Source organism: Dermochelys coriacea, chromosome 1, assembly GCF_009764565.3.
Source record: "Dermochelys coriacea isolate rDerCor1 chromosome 1, rDerCor1.pri.v4, whole genome shotgun sequence".
NCBI classification, from domain to species: Eukaryota; Metazoa; Chordata; order Testudines; family Dermochelyidae; genus Dermochelys; species Dermochelys coriacea.
Window position 1 is genome coordinate 100,562,881 of NC_050068.2, and position 18,808 is coordinate 100,581,688.

The window sequence follows — 18,808 nt, forward strand, 5'->3', positions numbered from 1 at the left end:
GGGTCAGGATGTGGGGGCTTGCCCTGCTCCCCCTGCCTGGGACTCCTGCCAGAAAGCGGGGGAAGCCCCCGCACCCCAACCCACTCCCTGGCTGGGTGGGGGAAGCGCCCGCCCCCATTTCCACGGCAGGAGCATGGGGGGAGTGGCAGGGAGGCCCCCAGGGAGAACGGGTGGGGAGGGCCCAGGGCTCCACAAAAGCTTAATCCACCTCTGTGGTTTGGAACAACTTCCAGAACATGCCCCCCTGTGCTAGGCACTGTAAAAACATATAACAAAAAGACAGCCTGTGCCCTGAAGAGCTTATCCTATGTCACTGTGTCACAACAGTATTGGTCAGCCATGCAGGCTGTTTGATCTTTATAGGTAAAAACATGTTGCAGTTATTTAAGGTTTGATAGACCCTCTGGGGATTATGGTAAAATCCATCCCTACTGGTGCTGAGTCTGGCTCAGGGACGAAGACAGACTGCTTATGGGTTCTCTGTCCTGGGGACTGATTCATGCCCTATCACAAGTAAGACAAACCCTAAGAGCTATTTGTGACTCCATTCCTCATTTGTAGAATGTGGATAATAATACTTATTCTTCTTTGCCAAGTCTGATAACAGCTATATAATGGAATACCAGGAATAGATACTAAGAAGTTTCAGGTACAGTTCTCTCAAAGGCATTCTCTTCACTTCACGCATATTCAGTAGAATTTATGCATACATTTCTCTTTATAGTTGAACTCATTTTCTGTTGCAATTACTGCAAGTAAGTTTCATGGTTGTAAACAGATTGGCAGTCTATTGGTGACAAATGCAGTCTATTGGTGACACTACAGCACATGGCAGAAGAAAGGTGCTGCCATGTACATCAGCTTTCATTCTCAGTACTATTTATATTCTGAGCCCCCTGTCAACAAATTATCTGTGGAATTGTTGGGTTGTTATAGCTTCTATAACAGGCTCAGTCAATGAAAATAATTAGAAAAAATAATTAGTGCCACCCAAATTGAAGCCAAGACAATATCAACAATGTCTTGTATTTATTTAACTTGTATTAAAAAAAATCCCATTGGCATTGTTTTAGGGCTCGTAACATTTTTTTTTAAACATATCACCCAAATAAGTGAACTCATGTCAACCAAAAAGAGACACTTCACTCTACCAGCTAGAAATAAATACAGACACGCTCCAATCCCATCCCCTCAGGCAAATATACAAGAGAACTTTCAGCAGTTTGGCTCTTTGAACATTTTGTAAAAGCCTTCAGGCAGACCCTATGAATATAAGAGGGTCCTGGGGGCTACCATTGTCTCTGTTTTTCATTCTTGTAATATTTCTCTTCCAAGTGAAGTGAGGATTTTATGGAATGCTTTATGGAATGCTAGCATCAATACAGCTTTCTCAGTGCAAGCAAGTGATAGGAGAGTGCTCATTGTGGTTCAGGCACCAGTTGTTGGTATAAAAATATCTTCCTGTCCCTTCCAGGATTAATGAACTCCATGTTTTCTTTAAAAAAAGAAAAGGAGGACTTGTGGCACCGTAGAGACTAACAAATTTATTAGAGTATAAGCTTTCGTGAGCTACAGCTCACTTCAAGGGCTCTCACTAATTAGAGAAGTTGTATAACACTGCTGTACCTTTAAACAACTACGACAAACCTCACTTCCTCCTATAATTGTGTACATTTTCTGCCTCAGATCAAGTGCCAGTCATGAAAGTTGCCAAGCACTCTCAACTACCACTGACTTTACTGATGGTAAAAGATGATTACCACATTGCAGGAGGCACTGAGCACCATACAGGATTGTGCCCCAAGTTGTTTACATACTAGCTTTCTCCTAAAGCCTTCTTTCCAGCATTAGTAATTCTGAGTCCAATCTTGTGAGAGTCTCTGAGGAAGCACTCTGAACCTCACAAGATCATGTCCTCAGTAATACCACATTTCATCACTATGGCAGCAATGATGATGTTACAGACACAAGATCAAAGACTCAGTGGTCCAAATTCTGTCCTGTTATAACATAAGGGAGTAATTTCATTAGGTTATTTTTCCAAATGAATGAACCATTCTGTAGGGATAGATCAATCAGAAAGGAGACAGCTTTTATTTATTCATGAATATCTTGGTAGTCAACAGTAATGGGAAAAGAAATGCAGCAAAAGTACAGAAGCTGGGGCTAGTCTACTACTGTTCAGTAAATGTACAAAATACAAAGAGTATTGTAGTATCTTTGTCTGGCCTTAGGGAGGAATGGAAAGTCCCACAGTTCACTGAGCTGGTCCATTGTTATTGCCATACATGTATTAGTGGCTGGTAGAGTCTGCGGGATACTAATACCATGCTTTGTCAACAATAAACCTGGCTGGGTTCCTTCGTCCCTTAACAAATCTTGTGGTCATTGGGTGGTTCACTCAAGGTCTGCCATGCCAGCTGTCTGCACAGGGCTGGGTGGCACACAGAGGGAACACATACATGCAGCCAAACATCTATCAACATCTAACTCCTCCCCTCCCCTGCACCCGCTCATCACCTCAATACTGGGAGCAATGACTATAATTACCTCAGTGGAAGGTCATTTTTGGTGGGCTGGAGGGGTGGAAAGGGATGGTCTTCTTTACCTCTAAGTGGTAGGGTAATCTCTTGAGGAAACTATTAGGGGGACTAGATGGCCCAGTGGGATACAATAACAGCATATGGAGTATCTCACTGCTGTGCCACTGGTTAAAATCCAGCCCAGTAAGCCGTAACTGAAAATCACTCCCATGCACCAGCTGTTCAGTGAAATGAGTTTGGTGGGTCTCTGTCCAGTGGTGACCTCATTGCTAATTGACATATTTGTTCAGTTTATCAATAAAAAGATCAAGAGGTGGCTTGATTACAGTGTCTAAGTACCTTAATGGGAAGAAAATATGGGTACTAAGGAGTTTTTAACCTCACAGAGAAAGGCATAACAAGAGTCAACAGCTGGAAGCTAAAACCTGACAAAATTTAAATTAGAAATAAGGCACATATCTTTAACAGTGAGGATGATTAACCATTGAAACAAACTACCATGGGAAGTGGTAGATTCTCCATCTCTTGAAGTCTTAGGTCAAGACTGGATTCCTTTCTGGAAGATAGACTTTAGTCAGACACAAGCCATTGGGCTCAGTACAGAATTGGATGAAATTCTATGGCCTGTGTTATATGGGAGGCCAGAGTACATGATTTTATGGTCTGTTCTGGCCCTAAATTCAATGACTCTTTGAAAAGAGGGATGCACACCTTTCTTCCTTTCTCACAGAGGCAGTGTAGTCCAACAGATAGTGCACTCACCTGGGTGTCAGGAGACCTTTGTTTTGTTTCATCTCTGCTGCTAACCCACTGTATGATGCCAGCTCTCTGTGTCTCAATTTCACTATCTGTAAAGTGGGGATAATAATGCTTACTAACCTTAACAAAGCACTTTAAGATCTACTGGTGAACAGCAGTATATAAATGCTAAGTATTATCATCTTACCTTTGCTGATCCCTCCTTTGGTGGCAGTAGATGCATGGCAGGATCCTGAATCCCAGTACTGAGATCTACAGCTGTGGTTTCATTAACTGTTTCCTGCACTCAGCCACGCACTTCGTGACTCCTCAGCATTCTTCAAGGAAGGGACTGTTTCTTTGCCTCTGTTTGTACAGTACAAGGTGGTCACTATTATAGCATAAATATGAAATAATAATAATAGTAGCCAAATATTATGAGTTCTTAGGATCAAATCCTGTGTGCTGGATGATGTCAGCCATCTATTGGCCTTCTGCAAAGATCATTAAAGTCAATGAAAAGATTCTCATCGACTTCAGTGGGTTTTGGATTAGGACATGTGTGAAGAGGGGCTGCAGGATTGGGTCCCATTTTAATTGTTTTATGCATATACTATGGTAATTTCATTGTCATAATGGTTCGGTATCTACTGACTTAGGCCAAAATGTTTCAAACATGGTTGAAAAATTCTGGTCACACCTATGGCATTGTATAAATAGTACTAATAATAGTCTCCAGCCTCACTGTGCACTATCAGTTTTCCAGATTAGTATTGTGGGATGGTTCACTTTGGAACTAGCCAGTACTGCTGCCTCCTCAGGTGGAAGATTTTTTGTGGTTATGTGCTATAAAGTAAAATGTTCTCTCTCCTCCCTATTACCTATTAGAGCATGACTATGCTTCCTCCTTAGCACTCCCACCTTCTGTAGTCCCAGCTTTTAGGAGACAAGAACCAGGAAACTAATTTACACGTCCCACATGGCAGTGAAGAGTACAGTACCATTAAGCACCAGCCTGTCTAAATTCCCTTCTAAAAATTTCCTTGGGGTGGTGCCAATTTGGATCTCTCACTGTAAAGTTAAATCCAACATGATGTCGGGAGCTGGGTTTTTTGTTTGTTTTTTTTGTTTTTAAGGGGACAAAACTCTTATATTATAGAAATAATGTTAATAGAATTAATAAGGCTGGATTATTGTCTGCTACACTGAAACACAGCATTTTATCTTTGGCTCAATATTTGTTTTCAGTAAATGCCTTAGACTTTATGTTCCACCAGAAGTTCATTACCTAGACATAAAGCAGAGCCATGGGCAGCGGGTACCATAAGCATGGGGAGGCTGTGCCTCTCCAAACAGCCGGGCATAGCCCTGCCCATGTTCGACCCCCACACTCCCCTTGCTTCTTCTCATCATGGCCACTCCAGTCTCTCTGTGGGGTGGCCCCAACTGGGGCCGCACCACCTGCCCTCCCGTTGTTCCGGGGCTGGGGCCATGCCAGCCGCTCTCCCCCCTGCTCCAGCACTGGGGTGGGAGGAAGCTGGGGGCATTAGCCTGGAGTGGGGGCCGGTGGCTGCGGTGGAGGGCAGAGGGGGGGCTTTGGACTGGGGTGGGGGATGTGGAATGGGGGTGCTCGGGTGGAAGGGGCATGGCTGGGGGCTAGGCTCCTCCAGCCAATGGTTCACCTGCCGCCCATGAGCAGAGCTCCATTAATAGTACCACCTAATTAGTTGCTAATCATTTTTATCCCATCCCTTCAATGTGAAGGTGAAATGAAGCATAAAAAAGTTGCATTTATGTTAAATTTCTTTTGTTCGAGGACACACTATATCTTTTCCAGCCACAGACACAACAACTGTCCCAAGCGTTATGTAGTGATAAATGAGTTTCTGTTTTTGAAATCTTTAAACTTGTATGCAACAATAATGAACCCAAACGCCTGGACAGACAGACAGATCTGGAATTTTGACATTTCAGGCTCATCCCTACAGTGTATCATTGTCATTTCACACACTATATGACTTTGGGAGCAGTCTGGAGTGTCAGAATTCCAGATCTATCCGTCCACCCAGGCATTTCTGCCATCTTCATTGTTACTTCCCGAGTTCTCGATTTGGGAAATAGAAAGCTTTATTAGTACAAAAATGTGGGGTCCATTGTTTATTAAGATGAAAGCTTAAATATTGTAAATTCATTCAGTATTAACTGAGAGTGTTTGCTGTAAAGTGCAATGAAGTAATATGTTAGCAATAAGAATATGCACATAGGAATTCATTGTTGGACCGCTTTTGTTGGTAAGAACTTACTCCCAAGAGAAATTGCATTGATGTCAATTTCAACCCTTGTGTGAGTCAATACTCCACAACATGAATAAGTTTTCCACAGTCAGATTTAAACAGTGGTTAATTGTGCCATTAAAATGCAGAGTTACCATTGTTTTGTAACCCTAAAGTTCATTGCCTCCCTGATTTATGGGTACCTTATCCCACACTGATAGATTACTACTTTTTACAAACTGGTCTCTGAATGATTTGTTGGATAGCACCTCTATGATTTAGGACTAAAGGATAGAAGTACTAACTGATGATGAAAACAATTTTCCCATTTCTGAATTCAGCCTGTTATTTTCCCTATCAATATTACAGTTTTGAGCCCAGTCACTGCTTGTAAGCAATAGCCAAATGAACAAAGGTTATACACACAGGAGCGTCACTGGAAAAAAAATCACATTTTTACTGGTAAAGGGCTGCATTCATATAAAAAATGTACACGTCTAAAGAAAATGGATAATCTTTGAGTGCCGTTCAAAAGCCTCTATGCCCCAAAGCCCAATAAGGGAATGAGAAGGCAATGCTTGTGTGGAGTGTGACAGTACTTAAATTGTGGGCTATAGCAATCTTATAGTGTTAGGTGCTAAGTAGAAAAAAAATGAACAAAAGTCATGCAGAGAAGGGCAAGTATTTGTTATTTTGCAGGAATTTACCTCTTATTGACAGTGGTGGGGAAGGGGAAATGTTTACAACGACCAAATCATCCCCTCTGGAAACACAGCAGATTCCCTGCCAGGGAAGGGATCAGATGCCTCTGTGCCTTGCCCCCATCTGTTCCTAGGCAAGCCCTTCTGTGGCAAGGGGGCAGGCTAGGGGTGGAAGAGAGGAGCTGGGGTGGGACTGGAGGCAGGATGTGCTAAGCTGACCAGTTAATACAGCCTGAGCCTGCATAAACTGTGATGTCTCTATTCTGCCTTGTTGGACCTCTGGTTAGGTGAGATCCAAGAATAGCTGCAGAAAGGATATTGGGAGGGCTGCAGGAAGCAGAAGGCCATTCAAAAAGCAAAGTAGTTGGCTCTGGCCTCCCTGAGATCCCCTGCTATTCATGTGCTTAACAAGAGAGCCAAAGGTTTTGGGGACCAAAGAATCACCTGCTTATGACCCTTGCTGACTCTGACAAAACATGCTGGCTAAGTCTTTTTTTGTTTCCTTGCAGATTTTCCTGTTTCCTAGGTTGGTTTTTCTGTAAGGGAGAATTAGATGGGCCACAATTTGTCAAAGCTATTCTAAGTTCCTAGGTTTCAATCTCTGAAGGATCTTTCCCAATTTGATTTGCAGTTACTACTGGTACTTGACTAGCCATTACCCAGCTCATATTCAAACAGGCAAAGCCTCAAGTCCTTACTCAGCTTGCCCTCTTGGAAGCAGTAATGATCTTGGGGTTCATTAAATAACAAACAAATAACAAAGGAATAAAACCTTAATAAAACAAATGGGAGAGCTTCCATAATGAGCCGCTGCATGCAGCCATGTGGTGTTCCCAACCCTCACCTCCAGGGCGCATCTCCAAATTCCCACACTTGCAACACAGTCCCTTATGAGGGAGCATCTCCAAATCAAAATCTTTTGTAAACATATCTCTACATCTTCCCTCTTAAAGAAAAACAAATTAATTCTTATATACTCCTATTAAACACTGAGATAAAACTGAGTGAGGACTTCAGGATTTGGCCCTTCATTTTCACTCATTTCTTAGACCAGCAACGGAGGCAGTGGGACAAATCTTGACCCATTTGAAAACAATGCCAAAAAACCCGTTGACCTTCAGTGGGATCAGGATTTCAGTGACAGCGAGAACTTCAGCATCTGGCCAACACTGCTTAAGCAGCCTAAATCTCTCTCTCTTCTTTTTAAAATGCAAATCAAGAACATAAAAAGAAGCCCTTTGTTGCATGGCAGTGGCTAACTGAAAGCAGGGCTCAGAGAAACAATGAAAGTCAGTATAAATGCACACAGCTGTTTCCAACATTGTTCTTATTTTTAACTGATAGCATGAAGCTATAGAACAGAGGCCATGCTTTTAGCAATGTATTTATGGTGCAAATGTTTTACATATTTTATATTATTGAATCTGTTAGTAGAGTAGCTATTTCTGAGGGAAAATGATTAGCTATTTCTTGTAGGCTTGTGAAGTGTTACTGTGGCCTCTGCCAAAAGATAGCCCAGTAATCTATTCTGGTAAATAAAATGTCCAGCCACCCACTAGATGGTGGCAAGGAGCATGTTTTAAAGTTTTGTTTACAGTAGTTCACCTGCTGTTATTTTAGCAAGAGAGCCAGATTACTCTAAAACACAAATACACACCCACCCATCTGTGCAATAGCTGCAAAAATCTTTTTGTTGACATTAGAGAAGCAGGAAGAGGGGCAGGGACAGGAGGGAGTCAGGGGTTAAGCTAAAAGAAACTTGTGGCACCTTAGAGACTAACAAATTTATTAGAGCATAAGCTTTCGTGAGCTACAGCTCACTTCATCGGATGCATTTGGTGGAAAAAACGGTTAAGCTGTTACTGTGTATGCATGTGTCTGCTCTACAGATGGAATTCTGTGATAGTTCAGTGGCAGAGCCATGATAATCACATGAGACAGACAGGTGGCCCAAGGCCTGAAGGTTGCAGAGGCTCCGGATTCCTCAGAAGGGGAGCACAACACTAGCTTGACATTACCATGACAGTCTGGCTTATCACAGGGTAAGGGTGTGGAATAGCTGGAGTTCCACAGCTTCCAGTGGATTCCCTCACTCCCCCAACCTGGAACTTCAGTGATCCCCATGGTATCTCCTGTGAGGAGTTGGGGGGGGGAGGATCTCAGACTATATTGCACATTCAAATCACTTTTCAAAACTCACTTTTGCCATGTCACTTATGAGTTAAATAAACCAGCTAATGAAACCAGTGAGCTGTCTACCTGGCTGACTATCTGTGTAACCTTGCTATTGTCCTTCCTCCCCTTTCTTATTTGTTTACAATGCTCTGTTTTTGCAACATATCTGAATTTAGCCTGTAAGCTCTTCAGGGCAGAGACTGTGCAGTCATTTATTCTTGTGAAGCATCTAGCACACTTCTGTAATGGTACACACAAAAACGTTGGTGAGGGGACTAGGGCAGATCGTGGGGATTCCCATGTGTTGCCAATTGCCTGTTGTATGTGTTTTCAGCTGGTGGCTCCCAGTGTCACTTGGGGCTGTCAGTTGGCTGTTGCCAGAAGGATGTGATGCTCGCCCTCCGCAGTGTTTCATTCCCTACCAGTCAGCTGAGGCACTCGCTGCTCTTCCTGTGCACCACCTCTCGGATATCACCAACCCCACTGCCATATACAGGCTGGTGTTCCAGATGTGCCATCGATAGCAGCAGTTGGCCCATGGAGTAACTCTGGCATCATTGCTGAGGGCGTTGATTGCAGCTTTATGGGAACAAACACCAGCTAAGCCACAGAGGTACCCAGACCACATCCCTGCTTAGCAGAATGATTTGGCTCTGTGCACATGCTGTAGGGTAGAGCATGCCTGGAGAAAAAGAGATGTATTTAAGAAAGATTAGTTTGATATACTATATAGAAATCACAAAACACACAGAAATCTAATGCAAGGAAATATATTGTATGAGTTAAGTCCTTTGCCTAAACAAAATGTTAGGGAAAGGTTCAAATGAAAAATACTTTACACAGATGACCAAGTTTACTTTAAAAAGCCTGTTTTGTGTGTATATTTTTTGTAAAGCATCAGTGATAGAGAATAGGTCTCAAGTACATTAAGGAAGGCTGATATTCCCACTCACATTTAATTAGGTATATCAAACACACCTGCAAAATGATGAAGAGTGTGTTAGAAAGGACTCTTCTTCCATAAAAAGCTGCTTAAAGCCATGAAGGCTATACATAATTCTTAATTCCATTCTGCACACACAACTATACAGAGAAAAAGTTGCCCAGACCCTTTATCAAACTCTACTTTACAAAGTAAGATGCCAAAATAAACGAGAAATAGACAAGAACTAATATGTTTCTTAGTCCTCATCAGCAGCAGAAACAGTCTCTGATAGTATTATCCATAAGGCTTGGTAAACCGATTAGGATAAAATCAGAACCAGCTAGGACTTCAAACATCCCTTTACCAAAAAGCAAACCCTTTAAAAAAAGTTTTGTTACAGATCCCTCCTGCTCCAAAGAAAAAGAGGAGGTGGGGTGACCCTAATATGTTGCTACTGCTTCCTGTCATTGCACTAACTCACCAGCTTTTGAATTCTCTTCTCCCCGGGTGTGAATCTTGTTAGAGTTTAGCAGTTCTAGAAGCCTCTCAACCCCAAAGCACATCGGCTTAGTTAACAACCATACAGCATTTCAGTTTGTATCTAATTTCCCGACATCCCTGTTAGTTCTTTTTTTTTTTTTAAATGAAAGTAAGTGTTCATGAAAGGTGCTAGAATAACAGTTCTGCAGACTAGAGTCTATTTATCCACGGAATATATACATCAGCAGTGCATGCATCTATACACTGGCTTGCCAATCTGCCTCAGCCCTGGCATACAGGGTAAGATCCTACTGCTGCTCCCAGACTTCTCTATTTTAAAACATAGGGAATGTCTCTCTGGAATTGATGGAACCTTTTCATATTGGTGGAACTTTAACAACCCCCACCCCTGTAGTGGGGAATAGGTAGTGCATTCCTTCCCCTTTTTGCTGAAACTGCCAACAAGGATGCCAGTTATCAATTTTAAATAGCTAAACCTACTGTCGTGAGTAGACTTTACAACTGAGGCATAGTTGGTTTAAGGTTCTGCACCCTATTATCAATCCTTAAACCAACAGTGCCTCAGTTGTAAAGTCTACTCACAACACTAGGTTTAGTTATTTAAACGAGAGATGGGCCAACACCAAAACGTTGGCATCACACACCCCCAAACTTTGGGGAGAGACTGGACTCTGAACATGGCTGGCCCCTCTCTGTAATGATTCTCCATCCAAACGTAAGAATCAAAACCTTCCAAACTTTAGAGGAGGGGTTGGATGAGGAAAGTTGAAGGGATTGAAACCTAGACCAGATCCAAATTTTGCAGCTTAGTCTCATCTCTGATTTTGATACCAGATCCTGAGCATGATCGCCACCCACCGGTTTAACAGATGGGAGACTAGCTTGGATTTGCCAGGTGTTGGACAGCTTTACAATGTAAAGGGAGAATATGCAGGAGTAGGCCCTTCCCCCCTGAACTAGAGGGATGTGAGCTGATGGGCTCTAACGCCCCACAATCATGAAATTAAACATTTGCCCGTGGTTTCTTGAGCCTTTGGACCTTTTCAGCTAGTTCTAATGCCAGTTTCACAGATGATATTGAGCATCACTTACTTTTCATTTAAAGTCGGAATGTTTGTGGATAATTTCAGTAGCCTTATTCTGTACTCAGCACCTGGTCCAAAGCTCACGAAAGGCAATGGGAGCCTTCCCACTGACTTCAATTGTCTTTGGGTCAGATAGTCAACAAATATGGATCAAATACAGGACGAGACAGTTTCTCATGACAGAGTCTGCTGGTGATCATTATGTACAATTAAGTTTTAAAATATTATCACCTTCAGCTTTTTCCCTGGAGTAGTAATTTTGGGGACTCTTCCTCATGTTAATAAAACACATTTAATATATTGCTAGTGAGCTAGCGTGCTGTTACCAGCTGCAGCCTGTGCTGTTACATTATGCATGATTCTTGACTGCTCAGTGTCAAGAGGGGTGAGTGGGTGGGAAAAACACACAACAAACCCTAGTAGTATTTCATTACTGATTTCCAATGTTATGCTAAGTGTTTTCAGTTTATTATTTCTGATAACGATGGTAACCTAGTGCTATTTACATATTTATAAACATGTGTTGTTAATAATGAGACAATGTACTCTTATTCAGTATTAATATAGTCAATTCAAAATTAATTTATAAGCAATGAGATAGATTGCTTTCTAGTGCATTTGCTTGCAAAGAGGCTCCGCACTGAACAGTAGAGTCATGTACTGTAGATCGCTCACTGTACTGGAGTCATGTGTTTCTAGGTAATTTTACATCCTCTTCCCTGTCATGTTTACAGATTTTTATAACTGGTATTGATTCACTGCATTTAAAGTGAACGCCTACCCACATTTATTGCCTACACGTTTTTTTCCATATGGAATCATCTGAATCTTGCATTACAGACGAACAAGAGATGGTGGGTTTATTTCAACATATGTCCTTGTTTTTCCTTTTTGCCCAGGGCCTTCTTTCTTTTTCTTTTTTTTTAAATAAATAAAACTTAAAGGCTCATTCCTGCAAGGTGCTGAGTACCCCCTGTGGGAAATGGAAGCTGTCCATTCCCTCTTACAAGGTGCTCAGCACCTGGCAGGTAGGCCCTGAATATTGACTCAGGGAACTGGCCCATGGACCACCATGGGAAATGAGGGTACTCAGTAGCTTCCAGAGGTGATTAGCACCTCACAAGATTGTTCTTTCGGGACCTGATCCTCTAAGGTGCTGAGCACTCGCTGGGTTTCAGGGAGCTGTTGCATCATAGCGTTGTTTACAGTCATCCTAGGGGCTCCAGAATCCAGAATGCACATCTTGCACCCTATCTTGGGCTAAGGTGGCCCACAATTGGGGTCACAGTCTTAACAGTGTCCAGTTTAATAACTGTAAATTACACATTAAATCCATTGTGACAAAAATTGCTGAAGAATTAAATGCCAACCGTGTTTACTTTACAAACTTATCTATTCATAAACTTTTTCAATCCAAAATTTGTGGCATAGAATTGCACTTAATTTTCATAATAACACTTTGCTTGTTCAAACATTAACTAAATAGCCCTCAGAAAACTCCTGTGATGTAGGTAAGGAGGGAGGTAAGTTTTTATCTCCATTTTATAGGTGTGAAAACTGAGATTGAGCAGTAAATTGATTTGTTCAAGACCACACAATAAGCAAGGGCTAGGTTTGCCAACTTTCTACTTACACAAAACCGAACACCCTTGCCCCGCCTGCTGCCCCGCCCCTCCTCAAAGACCCTGCCCCTTATCCGAGGCCCTGCCCCTGCTCACTCCATCCCTCTGCCCCATCGCGCGCTTTCCGCGCCCTCACTCACTTGTTTATTTTCACCAGGCTGGCTCAGGGGGCTGAGGTTCAGGAGGGGGTGAGAGCTCCAGCTGGGGGTGTGGGCTCTGGGGTGGGGCTGCTGATCAGTGGTTTGGGGTGCAGGAGGGTACTCTGGGATGGGCCCGAGAGGTTCGGAGGGTGGGAGGGGGATCAGGGCTGGGGCAGGAGGTTGGGGCCCAGGACGGGGTCAGGGTGCAGGCCATGGGTGGTGCTTACCTCAAGTAGCTCCGGGAAGCAGTGGCATGTCCCCCACTCTGACTGGTACACGGAGGTGCGGCCAGGCGGCTCAGCATGCTGTGCTGGCTGCAGGCGCTGCCCCTGCAGGTCCCATTGGCTATAGTTCCCAGCCAACGGGAGCTGCAGCGGCAGTGCTTGAGGCGGGGGCAGTGTGCGGAGCCCTCTGGCTGCCCCTGCACATAGGAGCCGGAGGAGATACATGCTGGCATAGGCGCCGACTTCCCCTCTTTTCCCTGGGTACTTGACCCGTGCTCTGCCCCTGGCTCCGCCCCCACTCCACCCCTTCCATGGGGCCCCACCCCTGCCTCGCCTCTTCCCACCCCTTCCCTGCCCCCATTCCAACCCCTTCCCCATAGTCCCCGCCGCAACTCTGCCCCCTCCCTGCCCCATTCCAATTCCTTCCCCAAATCCCTGCCCTAGCCCTGCCTCTTCCCTGCCTCCTCCCCTGAGCGCGCCACGTTTCCACTCCTTTCCCCCCCTCCCAGAGCCTGCTAATGCCGCCAAACAGCTGTTTGGTGGCAGCCAGGTGGGAAACGCTGGGAGGTAGGCGGAGGAGTGGGGATGTGACATGCTCAGAGGGGGAGGAGGAGGAGGAGGAGATGGGGCAGATGGGGAGAGGAGCTTGGCTGCCGGTGGGTGCAGAGCACCCACTAATTTTTCCCTGTGGGTGCTCTAGCCGCAGACACCTATGGAGTCAGTGCCTATGCATGCCAGCTGCTTTCCAGGAGCTGTGCGGCGCTGCTAACCGGGCAGTCAATGGCCCGGTAGGCAGTGCTGACTGCAGCCACCAGGATCCCTTTTCGACAGGGTGTTCTGGTTGAAAACTGGACACCTGGTCACCCTAGCAAAGGCAGAGACAGGATCACAGCTCAAGAGTTCTGAATCTCATGATTGTGTTTATTTCATGCACTGCCTCCATTAACAATATTATGTCTTAGAAAAATTGGAGGACCCAGTAGAGTAGAAATGGTGGATGATGTCAGGCTTGTGGGCATAATTAGTGTGAAATGCTGAGATTGTGGGCATAACAAGTGAAGCATGCTGGGATTGTGGATAGGTTGAGTGAGGTTTGAGAGTAGAGTATTTTCACTCTCTTCTCAGTCTGTCATCTATATGTACACTGATATATGTGGGTATGGTTGTAGGCACATTGTGGACTTTAGCAAACACTGGCATATTCTTGTGCATGTCGGAGGAGGTGGGGAATCAATTTCTCCAACTTTCACAGTCTTCAGGTGAAAAGAATTGTTGCTAAGGCATGTTCTTGTTGAGGGGCCATCTTATTGGGGAGCAGAAATGAGTCACACAGGATCCCTCAGGGCTTCCAGCCCAAAAGGATCTAACAATCAGCAGCTTGATCGTGTGAAGAGTTGAGCCAATGACAGCACCTGGCACCTCCCAAAAGAACCACTCAGTCCTTCACTCAAACCAGCATCGTGCAAGAGAAAATAATGCAGCTGCCCAAATCTTGGTTCCTTCATGGTCCCCTTTCTAGCTGAGAGTTCATTATTTCATTCCCAAGTGTCAACAGAGAGTCAGCTTGTAATTGTAATTTATGAAATAAGGTATCACCTTCAAACTGGAGTCCTAGAGTTCTGTACCCCAAAGATTAGATGAATGGGTACCACTTTTTTGTCCACAGCAGACACAAGCTGAACATTCATGAACTAGAATGATACTGTTTATCTTATCTTTTGATTCTTGGAACTCATGCTCCACATCCAGTAGCTGGCTGGCAAGCAGGGGCAATCTCTGTTGTATGTTGCTGTATGAACAAAGAATCACTGATTGTATATGACTTGCATTTCAGAATTACAGAGAACTACTGCAATCTAGAAAGTGAAAGTGCAGAAAACAGTTGAACTAGTGTTAAAAAATAGAACCTTCAAAATAAACAAAACAAAAATTAGCATGGAAGATGATCAAATATGTGACTTGCCTACTGATGAAGCATATTCATCCCCACTGGGTGTATATTTTGGAGAGAATTTGGAACACCTCTAGCTATTTTCTCTCTTTTGTTCCCTTTTCATCTGTAGAACCAACTATCCCTACTGTGTGCTTTGACTCTGAGCAGAAGTATCTTTGGCAGCCCATGACTGCCTTGGCAGTGGGCCAACTGTAACTGTGAAGAAGTGAAACAAATTATACTTAATGACTTTTGTTTTACTCTTTTTTTAAAAACTCCAAATCATTTCGGACATTGTTGCATTAGAGTTGAGAAATATTAGCTTCCCTTCATAATATATAATAATAGTAATCTAGTAGATTTCCTCTTTCCCTTCCCACTGTCCATATACATTTTCTTTCCCTCACCCAAAATCAGTTTTTCAGCAAGAGTCAGGACAGACCTTGACATGTTTCTGGTACTCATATAAACACATTTTGTGATGCCAGTTCTTCCTCTGAATTCTGGAGAGATTCCAACTTTTCAGGGGAATGAACTGAAATTTTGGAACAGGTCTGTCAAAAGTCATTTTTTATTTTACTTTGCTACAGTGAACACAACTGCTCTGTCCCCCGCCTTTCTTTGGTAGTTGATCTCTGACTGGTCTTAGCTATAGCCCTCAAGCTGGTGGAGATAGCTGAACTTTTAGAAAAAGGTGAAGGCATGAGCTGCCTACTGCTATTATCTGTTGTAGGTGCCGTGAGGTTCCTGGCCTTGGACAACAGATGTTCATGAAGTAACTGCCAAAACAGCGTTTGGGGAAAAGATACATGTGTTACTTGGCACTAAAGGATTAAAGAAGTCAATAGGTTGCCTGCTTCTCCACTTAACACGGTGACATACAATGAAGTGAAAGATGAGATTGTGCAGTCCCTATGTCATGCAGAGAAGATAGATCTAGGAAAGACTTTCCAGAACCGTCAGTATGCTACCCTGTCCTGAGGTGAATGGAAATTTTTCATAATAGCATGGTACTTGCATGATGCACTGAAGAAGAATTAGTATACTGATAACAGCTACTGGTTGTTCTGTAGTACAGCAGGGACCCTTACTACAGAAAAGAATTTATCATAAATAATGCAAATTGCCTGCATAATTTCTCAGTGCAGGGGGACAATTGACAGTCACAACTACATTTTCTTGTGTAACCGCTAAAGCTTTCTTTCTCTGTACTTCTACTCACATACAAAATGGGAAGTTATACCAAGTGAAGCTTTTAATTTAACACAATGGTTTTAAAATGCACTTAGAAGTAAAAGCCAATTTGCTTTCACTTTAAAAAAATGCTACTATTAAGCATAACATTGCAATAAAAGAATCTACAAAGCAGTAATATTTAAGCTTCTAAGAAAAGCTAGGAAAGGCAGAGCCAGCTTTTTGTGCTTAGGATGAATATTGCAGATGTCTCCAAAGAGTGGTTAATCTTACATAATAGATGTGGGACTTTACCTTCTCTTCTAATGTAACAAAAGCTTCTGATAAAATGTGAGCATGTTTGGTACATTGTATTAGGGTCTTTCAGGGCCCATGGCTCACTTTGAAATTTCAAAATATATTCTTCATTCCCAGTCTCCTTTCACATCAGTAACTTAAGCTACCTCAGTTCCCCTCTCTAACCTATAATGTTTTTTTAAACACTTTGAACACACCTTTTCACTCAGCAATTTAATTTGAAACTACATGGGATTCTTCCTTGATTTTTCTCATTATTCTCGTCTTCCCAGCATTCTGCCCATGCAGCTGTCATCAGAACAATGAGGTCAAAACTGAATGCCACTCTAGGGAAGCCAATATACCTAAATAACAAATGGTGCCATTTCAAAGCTGTCATACGAGAGTGTTGCTAGGAAATATCTTGAGTCTCCCATAGCTGTTATTATTTTAGAGTACAGCAGTGCCCCAGCAACCTCTCAGCAATATAAAACTTATTGAGTGCTTGATGCTGTGGTATTCTAAGTTATATTGCATTACATGCATTAGTTCTTGTGAGGTAAGATGAGAACGTTCTCTGTTTTAAAAATAAGGAAACTGTTTTTCCAGTTATTTTGGGGTCCTAGGCTACTAGTGAGTTTCTCCAATATTTTGTTGTTCTCCCATTGAAAAGAAAAGCAAGATTTGTGAGATCTAATATAGGCTGGCAAAATTCACTACTTCAACTGCCACAGGCATATCACAACTTCCTAATCAGCCAGTGCCATCTACTGCATGTGAATTAAAAACAAACGCCTCCAGAAAAATTATAATTTGCAGAAGTACAGCCTTCTGTATATTTACTAAATGACTGCATTCTGACTGGAGGAATTGCAGAGAACAGATGCTAACTGATGCAGCAACACATACCCTACCGTGAGAATAATGTGGCAATCTTTGCTCAACTTGATAAAAATATATTTTAAATGGCCTTAAATTGTTTCATTTTTATGTGTTGTAATGAACATTCATTTCACTGAAAGTTCCAATAGAAAAATTGGCTCTAGCTTTTATACAGTTTTCCTTAGGCGTTTGGTACAATAAATGCTTTGGCTATACCTACCGGCATTTACTATACAACAGGGATATTTATTCCCCATTTTGCTATGTTGTATAGAAAGAATGTTATCATCTACATATCTCATTGTTACTTCCATTTCAATTGCTCTCTTGTGATGCAATTCAGAACTGAGGTAGTTTTCATTAATGTGGTTTGCCATGGAAACTCATGTTAGGTAAATGTTGTCTGGATAGGTTGGTAATACATAGGACATCTTTTTCTCAGTTATCATTGACTTCCTGACAGTGTATTTATTTCCTAGAACACAATTTACTGCAAATGGAACCAAAGCACAAGCTGTCATATTAAAAATATATTTGTTAGAACTGGTCAGGAATTGTCCAGCAAAATGTTTCCCCTTGGAAAATGCTGATTTGTCAAAAACAAAACTGTTTGTGGGAGTTTCAATGAATCTCCCCATTCAAAAAAATTTTTTTTATCAATTCAGAATAGGTCAAAACAAAACTTTTTAAAATTGAAACAAAACATTTAAGCTGACCTGTTCCACCTTTTTTTTATTATTGGTTGGAGAAAGTTTCCAAGATTTTGACTTTTCTTCTTTTTTTGAGACAGAACAATTATTTGAAATTTCAAAAATTCTTGTGGGCTGGGAAAACCATATCCTGCCCTGTTCTAATTTATATAGGGCCAGATTACACTAATTTGCCCTTTATGCAGAAGGACATTCCATACAGATCATAGAATCATAGAAGATTAGGGTTGGAAGAGACCTCAGGAGATCATCTAGTCCAACCCCCTGCTCAAAGCAGGACCAACTTCACTTCCACATGAAAGGAGGGCTGAGCCACTTCCAAAACACCATCCACCCCACCCCAGATCTAGCTGAATCCTCTTTGTGCAATCTGGGTTTCACTGATACTTTGGCGCATGCATGGGACCCTGGTCCAAGCACCAGAAGCTTCCCTGGTGCCCAGACTGTGGCTCTGCCCTGAGGCCCTGTCCCGTTCAGCCACCTCCCCTAAGCCCCCCTGCCCACTGCTGGCCGAGTCCCTCCTCTCATCTGCTCCCCTCCTCTGTGAGTTCCCCCTGTCTGCCACTCCCCACATCCCTCCACACCCTCCCCCATGAGTCCCTCCTCACCCACTGCTGGCTGAGTCCCTCCTCTCCTCTACACACTCCTTCCCTCGAGGCCCCCACCGCTTGAGCTCTCTGCCCCTCCCCCAAGACAAGTACTCCCCCCACCCAATTTGAACAAGTACAAAAACTTGGACGGGAGCATTCACTGCCTCCAGGTACCCCCTAATTGCTTACCAGGAGGAGGGACGTGGTGAGCAGCGGGGTCCTCGAGGGGAAGGGGGGTCGATGAGAGAAGGGACTCAGTCAGGGGCGGGCAGTTAGGGTCTAGGAAAAGGGGCAGA